Source organism: Aptenodytes forsteri, unplaced genomic scaffold, assembly GCF_000699145.1.
Source record: "Aptenodytes forsteri isolate BGI_AS27 unplaced genomic scaffold, ASM69914v1 Scaffold200, whole genome shotgun sequence".
Lineage (NCBI taxonomy): Eukaryota > Metazoa > Chordata > Aves > Sphenisciformes > Spheniscidae > Aptenodytes > Aptenodytes forsteri.
The window spans coordinates 606,184-620,229 of record NW_008796187.1 but is presented as its reverse complement, the minus strand read 5'-3'; the positions used below and the strand labels follow the sequence as shown (position 1 = coordinate 620,229).

General features: G+C 37.1%; 1 protein-coding gene across 1 annotated transcript in view; it reads right to left on the bottom strand.

Moving 5' to 3' along the window:
- The window catches only part of STS (steroid sulfatase (microsomal), isozyme S), a 126,626-nt gene that overhangs the window by 48,002 nt on the left and 64,578 nt on the right, over window positions 1–14,046 (bottom strand). The window lies entirely within an intron of this gene.

The following is a 14,046-nucleotide window of genomic DNA, read 5'->3' as shown; positions in this document are numbered from 1 at the left end:
ATCCAAAGTATAAGAATATACTTCTTCACATCAGCCTGCAAATGAACTTTAACCTTGTCCTTTAGGGATCCCAGAGCATATAAAGATAATTCTGTCTTCACAACCTTTTTATCTTTATTCTTTTTACTTAAACATCCAAGAATGGTCCAATTTGAATGTTAATTTTGATTTGCTCACCTGTCCACTAAGAATTAATTCATCAGCTGATGCCCAATTATTGGTCAAAGAGGATGAGATAAGAACTTTGAAATACAGAGCCTTCTTTAACGATTTTCGGATCATCATTTCTGTTACTATGCTCTTTTTTCTGGATAAGTAGCTACCTTACCTTATTGCAACTATTTCTACTTGTCTTTTAATGTTATAGCATTCTAAAATTCCCTTGTTAAGAAGGTTGACTGTTTTCATTTCTCATCAGCTCAAATGACTGGGTCATGAATAAAGGAGCATCGGCAGTTAAATAAGTGATACCTGTCGGTCTTATTTGTAAACTAGGAGCAAAGAATAAATGTGAGAGTAGGAGAATTTATTTATGTAAATTTTGAAACCTTGTGGGAGTTGAAATTTCCCAACAGAGCTGAGGAAAATCTGTTACAAAGGCTGACATTTTAAAGTTGGTGGGTTGAGGGAAAATCATGCAGATCCATCTGACAAGCCATCCCTCTTGCTGTAGCAGGTGGACTTAGTGCCAGGAAAAATGAGGCAATTTCCCATTGGCTTCTGAGATTGTTTGGAGAATGTACTTGCTAAGTAATTATAATATGCCTTGGAAAGGTGGCAATGATGATAAAAAAGTGGAGTATATAGATAAATTAGGACATTATGTGTGGGTATTCAGTCACATGACCTCCAGAGTTCCCTTCCAACCTGTATCAATCTATGATTTTATGATTCTATGATAATAATAATAAATAGGATTGCACAAAGAAATATATGTGCAATGACATGCAGAAATGAATTTTTTTTACCTACACAGTTTTGCTTGATGAAATTGGATTTTCAAATTCATCCTGTATATAAAACAAATGAAAATAAAACAAGAATCCCACTCAGTACATCACATTAAATGATCTCCGGTGATCAGAGATATCTGCTGTCATTCAGTAATGGCCATTTTGATTTCCTAATTAATCTGGGAAAAAATGAGAAGCAGTGAAAAATGTCTCTCTAGCACAATTAATTAAATAAAGCAGTCATCATCATGATGACTTTTTCTTTTTCCCAAAACAAGGTTGAATAGCTTGACTTGGCCTGAAAAAAAAAAAAATTCTGACACTCAAATGTTCCCCATTTCAGAAAAAAACACCCCAATAAAATGCATAGAAAGTCTCATCCAAAGCTTGTTGAACTCAATAGTAAAACTTCCATTTCCTTCATTTGGATTATGAAACACAAAGAGGATTGGCTACATTAGGGTTAATTAACAAATGCTAAAATGACAATTTATTTTAACAAAAACATTTTCCAGTACAGATGGACTAATAGTGGTAATTCAAATAACACTGTTGTCAGAGAATGGCATTCACAATGCACTCACAGAAATGAAGCAAAACTTCCATTTCTATTTTCATCTTGAACACTGACACCTTCTAGAATGAAAACTATAAATAAGCAAAAAGGTATGTGCTACCAGGAGATAAGTGCATTTGAATGATGTGGCTACTGTTAACACAAGCAATACATTCACTTATTAGCATTTCTAAATGGTAAACAATACAGAAGAATAATGCAAAGAATGTGTTGTGGATCTCTATGAACAGATATCTTTCAACATGGAATATTATATTAATTTTGGAAGGAAATACTACAAAGTAGGCAAAATACATCCTTTACTGTTTTCTTATAACAATTTAATTTCTTTTTTACTCTCCCTCCTCCACTCTTATTATTTCTGTAGATTTCACAGAGACTTTAAATTAAGTTAAAATTGATGTATAAACATTCCCAGGCAATGCCAGTTAATGAACAAGGAGGGGTTTCATCTAACCTATTTTAGTTGCCTATTTTGGAAGAGGTGAATCACAACTGCAAAAAGGCCTTTTTTACCTGTTGGCTAAAAAAGAGAAGACAGGCAACTAGCTTAAAAATAAATACCTTCATATTAGACATCAAGGACAGTAAGATGAATCCTACCCAAAGTGCTAGACATGCAACTGCCTGAGCAACACACTTTAATGAGTGTTCTGAACAGATAAATGACGTCTGAGTAAGAGAAGATGGTAAAACTGTATTGCTTTACCCATAAAATATGATTGGAAGGGTATCATATGTCATGTGCTCTTGAATTACAAGAATGGGGCTTCAGCTGGCGTAGTATCCCATTTGAGTCCCATTGCTGGTTGCAGAAAGCAATAAAAAATTTAAAAGACTTTTTGGATGTAAAGCTTTTATACAGAATATGAAACTGTAGGATAAATAAGCCAAAACACTGGGAAAACTGTAGCTCTGTTCAAGCAACAATAGCTTGCTATCCCCAGTGTAGGAAATGATCAATAAAAATGGAAGGATTCTTGACTGAAAAGACTCACTTGAAAGCCATGTTCTAAAAAATTAACAGCTGTACTGATCTCTGTGGATGCTACCATATACATTTTTTCTGATTTGAACAGAACAGATTTGGAAAGACAACATTTCTGAACAACAAAATCAATCTAAGACTGAACGAGCTGCATAATTTCTGAAGCTACTTAGCAACTAGAATTTCAAATCAAGTTTCTCCTACTATTGCCATTCTAGGAATGTATACCCCAACGTAGGTGGCTAACATTGTAGCAGACAAAGGCATTAGATCATTCAACAGTTTTCCTTCATTTCTATTTTTTAAGATACAAAAGAGATTAAGGGCAGCATTAAGATGTTACTTGTTTTAATTAGTATGTCAATGTTCCAAAATTTAAGTAAAGTTTCCTCCAAAATATAGAGGACTGTTCTCTACATTCTGTTCTCCACTCTTGCTTCAAGCTATGTTAAATTATAGAGTTGTTTCATTCTTAAAGTGAAAATGCCAGTTTCAATGGAGTGATAGCCGTGTGAAAGCAGTAAGAGCAATTGACTCTGTTCTTTAGAAGGAAACTGAGTGCGCCATGCCACTATTCAACTTGTCTAACATAGCATGAACGGTAGCTGAACCAGCCTCTCTAATGCTGAACATAATTTCTTGGAGTTTTGAACCATGTAAAACTCCTACTGTACTCATCTACATTAAGATATAGAGTTTATAGAAAATGACTATTCATTTGAAAACGAGGTACAAACATTGAAAAACAATAACGTGTTTAAAAATGTGTTAGTGATTTGGAAAATTGTTCAAAGGTTTAGTCAAGCAAGCATATGAACAAATGCATTTGATTCATAAATTAGCTTACTGTCATTTGAAGTCAATAGGACAGAAATGTTATTTGTATTAATTTGAAATAATTTAGAGTCTTGCTGAAATTATGAATAAAAAGCTCTAGAATACAGAATACCTCTGTGTAATCTAGGCATTAGGACAAAACAGTCTCTCTATTAGTGAGGAAAGCTTTAAAGCAAAGCTATGTTAAATTATAGAGTTGTTTCATTCTTAAAGTGAAAATGCCAGTTTCAATGGAGTGATAGCCGTGTGAAAGCAGTAAGAGCAATTGACTCTGTTCTTTAGAAGGAAACTGAGTGCGCCATGCCACTATTCAACTTGTCTAACATAGCATGAACGGTAGCTGAACCAGCCTCTCTAATGCTGAACATAATTTCTTGGAGTTTTGAACCATGTAAAACTCCTACTGTACTCATCTACATTAAGATATAGAGTTTATAGAAAATGACTATTCATTTGAAAACGAGGTACAAACATTGAAAAACAATAACGTGTTTAAAAATGTGTTAGTGATTTGGAAAATTGTTCAAAGGTTTAGTAAAGCAAGCATATGAACAAATGCATTTGATTCATAAATTAGCTTACTGTCATTGAAGTCAAATAGGACAGAAATGTTATTTGTATTAATTTGAAATAATTTAGAGTCTTGCTGAAATTATGAATAAAAAGCTCTAGAATACAGAATACCTCTGTGTAATCTAGGCATTAGGACAAAACAGTCTCTCTATTAGTGAGGAAAGCTTTAAAGCAGTTTGCCAGATTTGAGGAAACAACAGGATTCAGAAGGAGGGTTAAGGATCTGTCTCAGGGCAAGACAGTTGACGATAAAGGGAATTCCTGTAAATATAACATTCTTTTCCCACTCCAGCAGACTTTCACATACCTCTGTTGTATCCAGAAGGTTACAGTAAGCTTGAGACAATTATCTATTAGTGAGGAAAGCTCTAAAGCAGTTTGCCGGATTTGAGGAAACAACAGGATTCAGAAGGAGGGTTAAGGATCTGTCTCAGGGCAAGACAGTTGACGATAAAGGGAATTCCTGTAAATATAACATTCTTTTCCCACTCCAGCAGACTTTCACATACCTCTGTTGTATCCAGAAGGTTACAGTAAGCTTGAGACAATTATTGGACAAAGAGTGATCTGGGAAGATGAGCCATCACATCTCTGCCTAGAAGAGGCAGTTTGTTTTTTTGGTTTTCTGTCTCAGGGCAAGACAGTTGACGATAAAGGGAATTCCTGTAAATATAACATTCTTTTCCCACTCCAGCAGACTTTCACATACCTCTGTTGTATCCAGAAGGTTACAGTAAGCTTGAGACAATTATTGGACAAAGAGTGATCTGGGAAGATGAGCCATCACATCTCTGCCGAGAAGAGGCAGTTTGGTTTTTTGGTTTTTTCGGTTTTTTGGTTTGGTTTTTTTTTTTATTTGCTGTTTCAGAATTCCCTACTGATACTAATGTGGTTTTTTTTAATAGCATCATTAACCAGAATCACAACTAACTTGTAGTCAACTGAAGGGGTTCACCTCTTGTGAGTGGCAAGCCAGGAGTGCTTTGAATACACACATAAACTCCTACAAATTAACCCTACGTGCATAAGTATGTGGAAGCCCATACTTCCCCCAGAAAAGATATTGATGCCATTCAACTTTATAGCCATTACACAGTAAACCTCTTGGGACCCTCTTCCTGCTACAGGGGTTAAATTAAGGTAATTCCACAGTCCATCATCTCTTCAAGGCTCAAAGGCTAAGATTTTCACCTTATGAAAACTTAATGTTGCAACTTCTGCACACCATCATTCACAAGCTAACAATCATTTTAATCTCTATGTTGATTTTGTGTGATGAAAAAAGATTCTTCACTTTTTAATGCACTGATTTGATTACAAAATCCACTGATTAAAACCTTAAAAACAGGCTTAGTAACTAAGACCAAGACACCCCTATCTTAATTTTAGCTTTTGTATATTTCAGGTTATAAATGTGCAAATGTTTCTGTGGTATGCTCAGAGCCATCCAGTTTCCCCTTGATAAATATGTAAATCAGTTTGTCTCTGTGGTGGGGAAGTAATTATCACTTTCAGACCTAGTCATTGAGCACAACACTTGAGGTAAAGATGGAAAATAATAAAACCATTGACAGCAACACAAGAAGTGGCTGCACATATGGTGAACAGTACATAAACTCTGCACGCAACATGTTTAACATTCAGAGCTAGAACACAACCACTGGAAAGTGGAAATTCTGGGACGAAGCAATAGATTGATGTTACGGCACATTATCTAGCCAGTCAACAGAACACATCCACCTAAGAAGAGGAGTGATTCTACACAGAGGAAGCATTAGCATAGGAGCCTCAAAGGTGAGAGTGAACACTAGTTAATATAACTATTTCACTAGAACATAAAATAAATGCATAACTAATTACAAAATATGTAATAACTCCTTCAGGAAGAAAGTGGAATGTAGATTCAGTGGAAAGTCTTGAATCAGTCCTACTGTGCTACCACTAGTTTTAAAGTTGTGCTGTGGAAACAGCCCATACAATGAAGTTTTCACCAAAGTACAAAGCTGGAGTCTCAAATGTATTAAGTTCCTACTACGATAGCTTAGTGGGATCTTCAATGTCAACAGGACATTCTGCCAAACAAGTAGCGTCTGGTTCTGAAAAAGCACATCTATATTAGTGTTTTAATTTGGATCAGGAGTGCACATTCACAGTAAATCCAGTCATGCCCACTTAATATATTTCTGTTTGCACAGCAAAGTCCTCTTGGATTTTGTGACCTGGATTCCTTTCAGATTAAACTAAACTCGAGGATGGACTCTGGGAATGCACCTAAGGCACTCGCACTACGGATGGGCATTCAGTCTACGGGACTGTCGTGGATGGAGTGAGACTGCACTTCACTCGTAAGAGAGAAGCAACAATACTTTATTGATAGGAAACAGTGAGTTAAAGTGTGAATTAACAAAGTTCAATGGTAAATGCGACAGTGAACAAGATTCGACGGCAAGGTACACTTGATTATTTACTGCATAGAGGACAGGGTTCAGAGAGGAGTTTAGGTGCAGCTGGATCCAATCCTAGTCCCAGACTTGGTCAACGGTTTATGTCTAAAGGATTATATATGCACAATCAATCCTTTATATCACTTAGCTAAGATTTCAAAGTTTAGCATGCTATTAGTCACTTACCAAGTATCTGTTGGGGCAAGGAATCTCTCAACCTCGAGGAGTAACCTTGAGAGGCGTCCCTACTCACGGGGAGATCCAGCCGTGCAGCCCGCTGCCATGCAGCAGCGCTCAACGGACCCTGGGCTTTCCACTATTTATAGAATAAGATGATTGACTTATAGTCATATTTGCATATCAGCAAGTCATTTGACTCACTGCTCCAGGCAGCCCTTGGCTACTGTGTTGCCATCCCTCCCCCAAGTCCGGCATAAGCTGGATGCAGCCACGACGACCCCCACTGGTGGTCATTGCTTACGCAGGGCAGGGGGAGCGCACCGCCACAGGGACCACAGTGGAGCTGGTCTGAAGCAGATTTCCTGTCTCTGCTGGTGGCTGATAGTCTCTCTCCAGCTTGGAAGACGGTTCAGACCTGCCACTGCTGGCAGTTCAAAACATGGTCGCACTGATGAATCCTACACGGAAACTCTGGTGCTAGCACAGTCAAGCTCCACCTGTGCATATTCTAGATACATAGAGGGTGGGATTTACATACAGTGTGCACATCTACATCTGATATAGTTACTATAAACATTTTTTAAAGTCAATGAAGCAAAAGAAGCATTTTCATATGCAGGTCATCTATCTTAAGGTGAATGAATTTGGCCGCAAAAATTCTGATTTCTTTTCACAATGAGGTAAGGTGAGGTAATTGCCCCAGATTTAACTACCTACAATTACGATTCAAATCAGTAGTTATTAGGCCCAGATAGTCTGTAGATCATCAAACGCTTTTCTGTTGGATTCCCCTAGACTCAGGTGAGACATGTAAAATCAGTGTAAGGGCTAGGAGAAGGGCAGTCTTTTTTAAAAAAAAAAACAGGGCAGCTTTGGTGTGGGGTAAGCTAAGCTATCAGTATGAATTTGCTTTCTGTTCGGATTTGGATTGCCATGTAATTGTAAACTTGTAATTGGCTTGTGATTGTTTATATAGTCTTATAAGTATAATGTGTCTTTCAGACCCTCAGGATAAAGTTTCAGCGTAGTGCACAGCAGATTAGGCATGCACTGCTTAGCAGCTATGAATAAATCAACCAAATTTTGACTTATAATTATGCATAAGTTTTTCCTAGAGAGAAGTAACACATCTCTTATTTTTCTTATTCATATAGGGTTCAAATTATTTTGTAAATGTGGAAGTTGGAATGATACTTTACATGTATACAAATACACGTGCATGATAAAGCTCAGAGATAAGATACCGCCATGAAAGTTGTGAAGACCTGTAAGTATAGCTGCAATATAGACAACGCAGGATGGAAAAGTTTTCATATTTACATCGGTCCTACAACACTAATGATGGATCATTACAGGTCAAAAGTGTAACTATTTGGTGGCTATCTCCTTATTAGTATTTAAATTAGCTAAGAAATGCATTGCTTGAAATTCACTTTTAGACCTTACATCTGTTGAACATAAAGCTATGTATTACTAATGTAAATCTTAATTTTTAGCCTGCTTAAAATGCTAAAATATGAGAGGTGGTCATGCAATTTTAGGAAGGTCCATCGCATTTGCATTTTGCATGACAGCTATGATAACTTTTTCAGTAAATTTGCATCTTTATTCTGCACACATCTGAGAATAAGATGCCATTTCACACATACAACTAAGATACATAATGCAAAAGACGCTGTCTCATTCCCCACTTCAGGTCTCCCATTTTTTCTTTCAAATGTTGGAAGAGATTTGTTTAGGTAGGACCTAGGCAAACTGTAATGACAACCAAAGGATGTTATTCATTTTTTAATTAGACGGGCAGGTGAAGTTAAGGCTTCAGCTATTTTATCATTCCAATATATGCCAATGGTGATTGATTCAGTAATTGTGGGGTGATAAAAGAAACTCTTCTCTATATCTTCAAAGGTTTAAACATTTATTAACATCAGAGTCAGTTTTAAACTGAATATGTATATGCTCTTAGATCCAAATGTATAATGCCAAAATTTTGCCAGATTAAAGTATGAAGAATTATGAAGAATTTAAAACAGGGCAAGTAATTTAACCCCACATTTCAATCCTCTGCACTTTTCTGAAAATTTCAAAGTATTTGTCAGTGTGTTTGTTTCATTTTTATAACTTTTATTAAATAAAATTGGAACTGTGATAAAATTGGCTGATATTAGAGCCTAAACATTTCTTGTCTTTCAACAGCCAAACTTTTTAATCTTTTCTGAATTTGGGAGCAGGTTTTAAACAAGTGCTATAAATCATATGCCATAAAGTTAAGAGGAGTTTTATCAAGATTGAATTAATATTCCTCATGAAATCTTAATTCTTTTCATTTCCTAGCTTTCTGATTTTAATTGTGCAAACCTAATCTTACAGGAAAGTAGCTGTGCATTAACCCACCGCCAAAACAGAAGATGCCTTTTTTTCCCCTTGACATGACCATCACCATGCACACTTGCTAATTCACCTACCTCTCTAATTGCTTTTGGGCAACTCAGTGGCTTTTGTGCCTAAGTACTGCTAGACACTTGAAGCCTACTGTGGAATCACCATCTCCAAACCATGCTAGCTGTGAATGAATCTCTGTACAGACACTGTTAATACCAATAAGAAAGCAAGCCTGACTGTGAAAGTTGTCCTCAAGGGAATTTTCCACTAATGAATCTAAACTCTGGTCTGTCTTCTCTAGATGACATTCTGAACTTAGGAAAAAACAACAAATAAATTGAAGGCCACAAATCTTTCTTTATGATTCAGCTTTTTTTTCAACTTATCCTTCTTTCCCCCCCCCCCCCCCCGGTATGTGCGTGTGTTCAATATGACAGCATCTATGCTGATTTAAACTCCAGAGGATCCTTTCAGAAGGGAAGGCAAATAATTTTTCAGGTCATCCTCATTGGTCATAGATGACTAGCTTAGAAGATTGCTCACTAGCTTATGAAATGGGACTTTGATCCCTTAATTCATCTAAGTGCTCTTGAAAAAATATTCCCAGCCTATTCAAAAAGAGCTTTTGTTGAAGTTTCAGAGTAGTATTCAGTAGCACAGCAGATGTCTACAAGAAAAAAAAAAAAAATCTGCCTTTTTCTGGTTCAAGGCCTGGAAAGAGAAATATGTCACTCTCATCTTAAATTGGTTTGAAAACACTTGAGGTCTCTGCTTAGGCCAAGATGTATTTGATGCCCCCAAGACATGGTGGGGGCATGAGATCATGGAGGGCTCTGAGATCATCAGGCCCATTTCTTTGCCTTTTCTCTACCTAATTCTTACTCATGAATAAAGCAAATATGTGACGTGTTAAATTACTAATATAGTTACTAATCTGACTTTACAAAGGTTCAACAATATGAATGCTATGTGTCGTTTTGTTTGTAACGGGAAGTTACAAAAATGGACATTTGAGACTTTCCTGTGTGAAGGCAAGACAGATTTCTGGAATGGCTCTGCTTTGCATACAAGGATCACAGTGAGATATGGTTTTTAGGATAAATCTGAAGGCTAAATTTGAGATAAGGATGGATCATTCACGTAGCAACACCACAGATCAGCTTAAATATTAACATAGGTACAAGGAACAAATTAATCTAACTGTAAATAGATAGTATTTGGGGAAGAGTTATTGCCAAGGTAAACTCCCCAAAGCACAGATGGCAAATAACCACTGGAAGGCCCCAACTAGCACGTTCTTACTTATGGGAATAGCACTATTCCTACGGATAGAGAGACAGGTACAGGGTTAGCCCCTCCCTATTAACATATTTTTTTAAAGGACTAGTTCTTTCTGAACCTATAACAACAAATCTATGGAAGTTGTACATAGATAGACATCCTTGAACAGGAAAGGTTTGAAATCTCCACATTTCACATGAATAGTTCTGTAACAGACTGGTGTTTCAGTGTCACATACAGAGAGAAGTAAGTACAGAACAGCAAAGAGATTTCTGCTCTTGAAGGCGCTGGAAAAGCACAGCTAGCTACACTCAGCAACTGACTGTATCGTTATCAAGATTCAACAATTAAATACAACAACAGTAGGATAGAGCACTTGCATACGTTTCCTGAGAGTGTATTTATTATATCCATGCCTCTTATTTAAAACAATTACTTTCTACTCTCGTACTGTGTATTCCTAAATTTAATATAGAACAAGGGAAGTAATTAAATGTCACATCAGAAAATCAGTTTACATTCTGAGAGAAATGTGATCTTATTCTCTAGTACTTTTTGCCAAGAAAGTCCTCAAAGCTCTTTTTAACTTGGCCATCTACTTTTTATGAGCAGCATTTGGGGTTATCGCAACAACTAGTTGACGAACTACAACAGAATCACACAAAAGTTGAAATGTGAATGGACTGAGAAATTTGGGATATGGGGCTTGACTACCTTAGCTCTAAATTGGCAAGAATATTTAGGATATGTCCCGTATAAATGTTTTAGGTTTTTTTTTAAGGACAACAGCCAACGTTGTGCCCTATTAAAATAATACTGGTAAAAAAGCCATCATAGCAGCACTTTGCCCATAACACCATGCTAAGATGTTCAAACTTTGTCCTGTAGGATGTGCTGTGGTGGATACAAAGGAACTTACAGTATATTTTGCTCTGTCCTGAACCACATCTTTTTATGTTGTTGGAAACTCTGGCCCCAGTCAGGACTTTATGAGACAGATGGGACATTTCAGCCCACTTTCAGCTGCACAGACATCATCCTTACCTTTGGCTTTGGTTTTCCCTCTACTTTCCTGCTAATGGGCATTTGACACTTGTATGGTGTTGCTCCCTGCCTCCAAGCTTCTGGCAGCCACCTCTGCTTTCCTCCTCTGCTGTGCCAGCTATTGTTAGCCACATACTTAGCACTGTCTTGCACATATGAGAAAGGTGGACCATTTGTTTACTATCTTTCTGACATTATGGTTAAACTTTGAAACTAAGTATACACTTCTTCTATTACATGGTTTTCACTTTTTTTTCCTTTTTATTAAAAATAAATCAACAGAAAATACAAATTGTTTTGAAGGTTGTGATGCCATTCTTTTCAAAGAATAGCAACCTTTTCATACAGCATCCATAGCTGTTGACGTCGTCAGCCCAGTTCCACTGACTTCAGTGCAGTTACATCATCCTATGCAAACAGAAGACCTATCCCAGTATGGTTGAAAAGAACAGATATTTATCAGGGTATTTTTCACCTTGCTTAGTCGAGTGACTGCTTTCTTCTTTTCCAGCCAAGTCCCTAAAAAAGTCTCTTTTTAAAAAACAAAAGTAGTTTGAGGGACCTGGGTATCTGCCAACTAGAAACACTTCTATATTGCTACATAAAGATCCTGATCTTCTTAATTTAATCTCATTCTCTTTGGATTTAGGAAGATACCTTTTTCAACTCTTAGGGAAGAATAACTAATACATGAGTTGCATGGAACTGAGAAATGTTTATGTATAAAAGGAAAGTTTAAATTAAATAAAAAAAGTTCTGTTAGCTCATCTAAAAAGAAACACCTTCCAAAATGAGGTGTAATATTAAAGTATGTCAAATTGATATCACCCTTTTTATCTTTATTGTATGACACTTTTGTTCCGCCTTCTTAAAACCTAGTCTTTCCAGAACTGCTTAAATAATGATGTTCCAATAAGCTATTATCAATAGGGACTGATCATTGTAGGAGATACCAAGTAATGAAAAGCAGCCAAGTGGACACCTTCCAAAATGAGGTGTAATATTAAAGTATGTCAAATTGATATCACCCTTTTTATCTTTATTGTATGACACTTTTGTTCCGCCTTCTTAAAACCTAGTCTTTCCAGAACTGCTTAAATAATGATGTTCCAATAAGCTATTATCAATAGGGACTGATCATTGTAGGAGATACCAAGTAATGAAAAGCAGCCAAGTGGAGGGACAAAATACAGTGTAATCTCCTGTGACAATCCATTGCGAAGAACTAGCAAAGAAAAACAGCAAAGAAAAAAAAAAAAGAATAAATTATCTGCTTGTGGGATATGAGGAGCTGACAAGAAAAGAAGACCAGATTCGACTCTTGGATGAAAGTGCACCTCTCTCACATCAGGAAAGCAAAAATTTATTTAAAGGAAGATAAAACTACTATTGCAGATATGGAAATACATTAAAGTTATCCTGACTAATTAGTTCGATGGGACTGTTCATATCAATATGGGAGAGAGGAACCTGGTGCTAAGGCTCTGTTTTTGGACCACTGCATCATAACCATATTGCTATATGTATACTACTGGATGGGCCAAGATCTCTTTTGAAATCTAGGGAAAGAAAAGAATCTACCAAAAGGGAAACAAGTCTCATCTTCAGAGATGGTAACAGACCTACCACAGACATTTTGTTAAAATCCATTTCCTGGCTGCCACTGAAGTAGCTCAATTATGTATGAAAAGTTTAATAAACAGAACAACCCTGTTTTCAAACATCAGTTATCAAAGCTTCTGATATCGTCAAGGTATTATATTTTTTTATCTCTTGTTTCTATTTTAAAGAAAATGCTATTTACTGTTTAACACCCATAACAAACTTTTGAATGCATTCATTAAAGGTTTCTTATCTATCCAAGTTGTCAGCAAGAAATTGAATCACAGACTTCCTTAGCTGACAAAAGAAATTCTAACTTTAGATTTACAAACTTCAGAGGTAAGGAGTACCAGAATTTTACAACATGATCATCTGAAAAAAATGTAATGACAATGGCTTCTTTATACTTTTTGACATTACACGTTATTAAATGTTTCTGAAAGTTTCAGTATGATGTGATGATTTTACAAAGATCATAGAATCATAGAATCACAGAACTGTTAGGGTTGGAAGGGACCTTCAAAGATCATCTAGTCCAACCCCCCTACCTTGGGGAGGGACATATGTCACTAGATCAGGTTACTCAAAGCCCTGTCCAACCTGTCCTTGAACACTGCCAATGATGGGGCATCCATAACTTCTCTGGGCAACCTAGTCCAGTGCCTCACCACCCTATTGTAAAAAATTTCTTCCTTATGTCCAATCTAAACCTACCCTCTTGCTGTTTAAAACCATTACCCCTTGTCCTATCGCAACAGGCCCTGCTAAAAACTGTCCCCATCTTTCTTCTAAGCCCCCTTCAGGTATTGGAAGGCTGCAGTTAAGGTCTCCACGGAACCTTCTCTTCTCCAGGCTAAACAATCCCAACTCCCTCAGCCTTTCTTCACAGGAGAGGTGTTTCATCCCCCTGATCGTTTTTATGGCCCTCCTCTGGACCTGCTCCAACAGGTCCATGCCTTTCTTGTGCTAAGGGCTCCAGAGCTGGACGCACTACTCCAGGTGGGGTCTCACCAGAGCAGAGTAGAGGGGCAGAATCACCTCCCTCCACCTGCTGGACACCCTTCTTTTTTATGCAGCCCACGATACGGCTGGCTTTCTGGGCTGCAAGTGCAATTTGCCGGCTCATGTCCAGCTTTTCATCCACCAGTACCCCCAAGTCCTTCTCGGCAGGGCTGCTCTCAATCC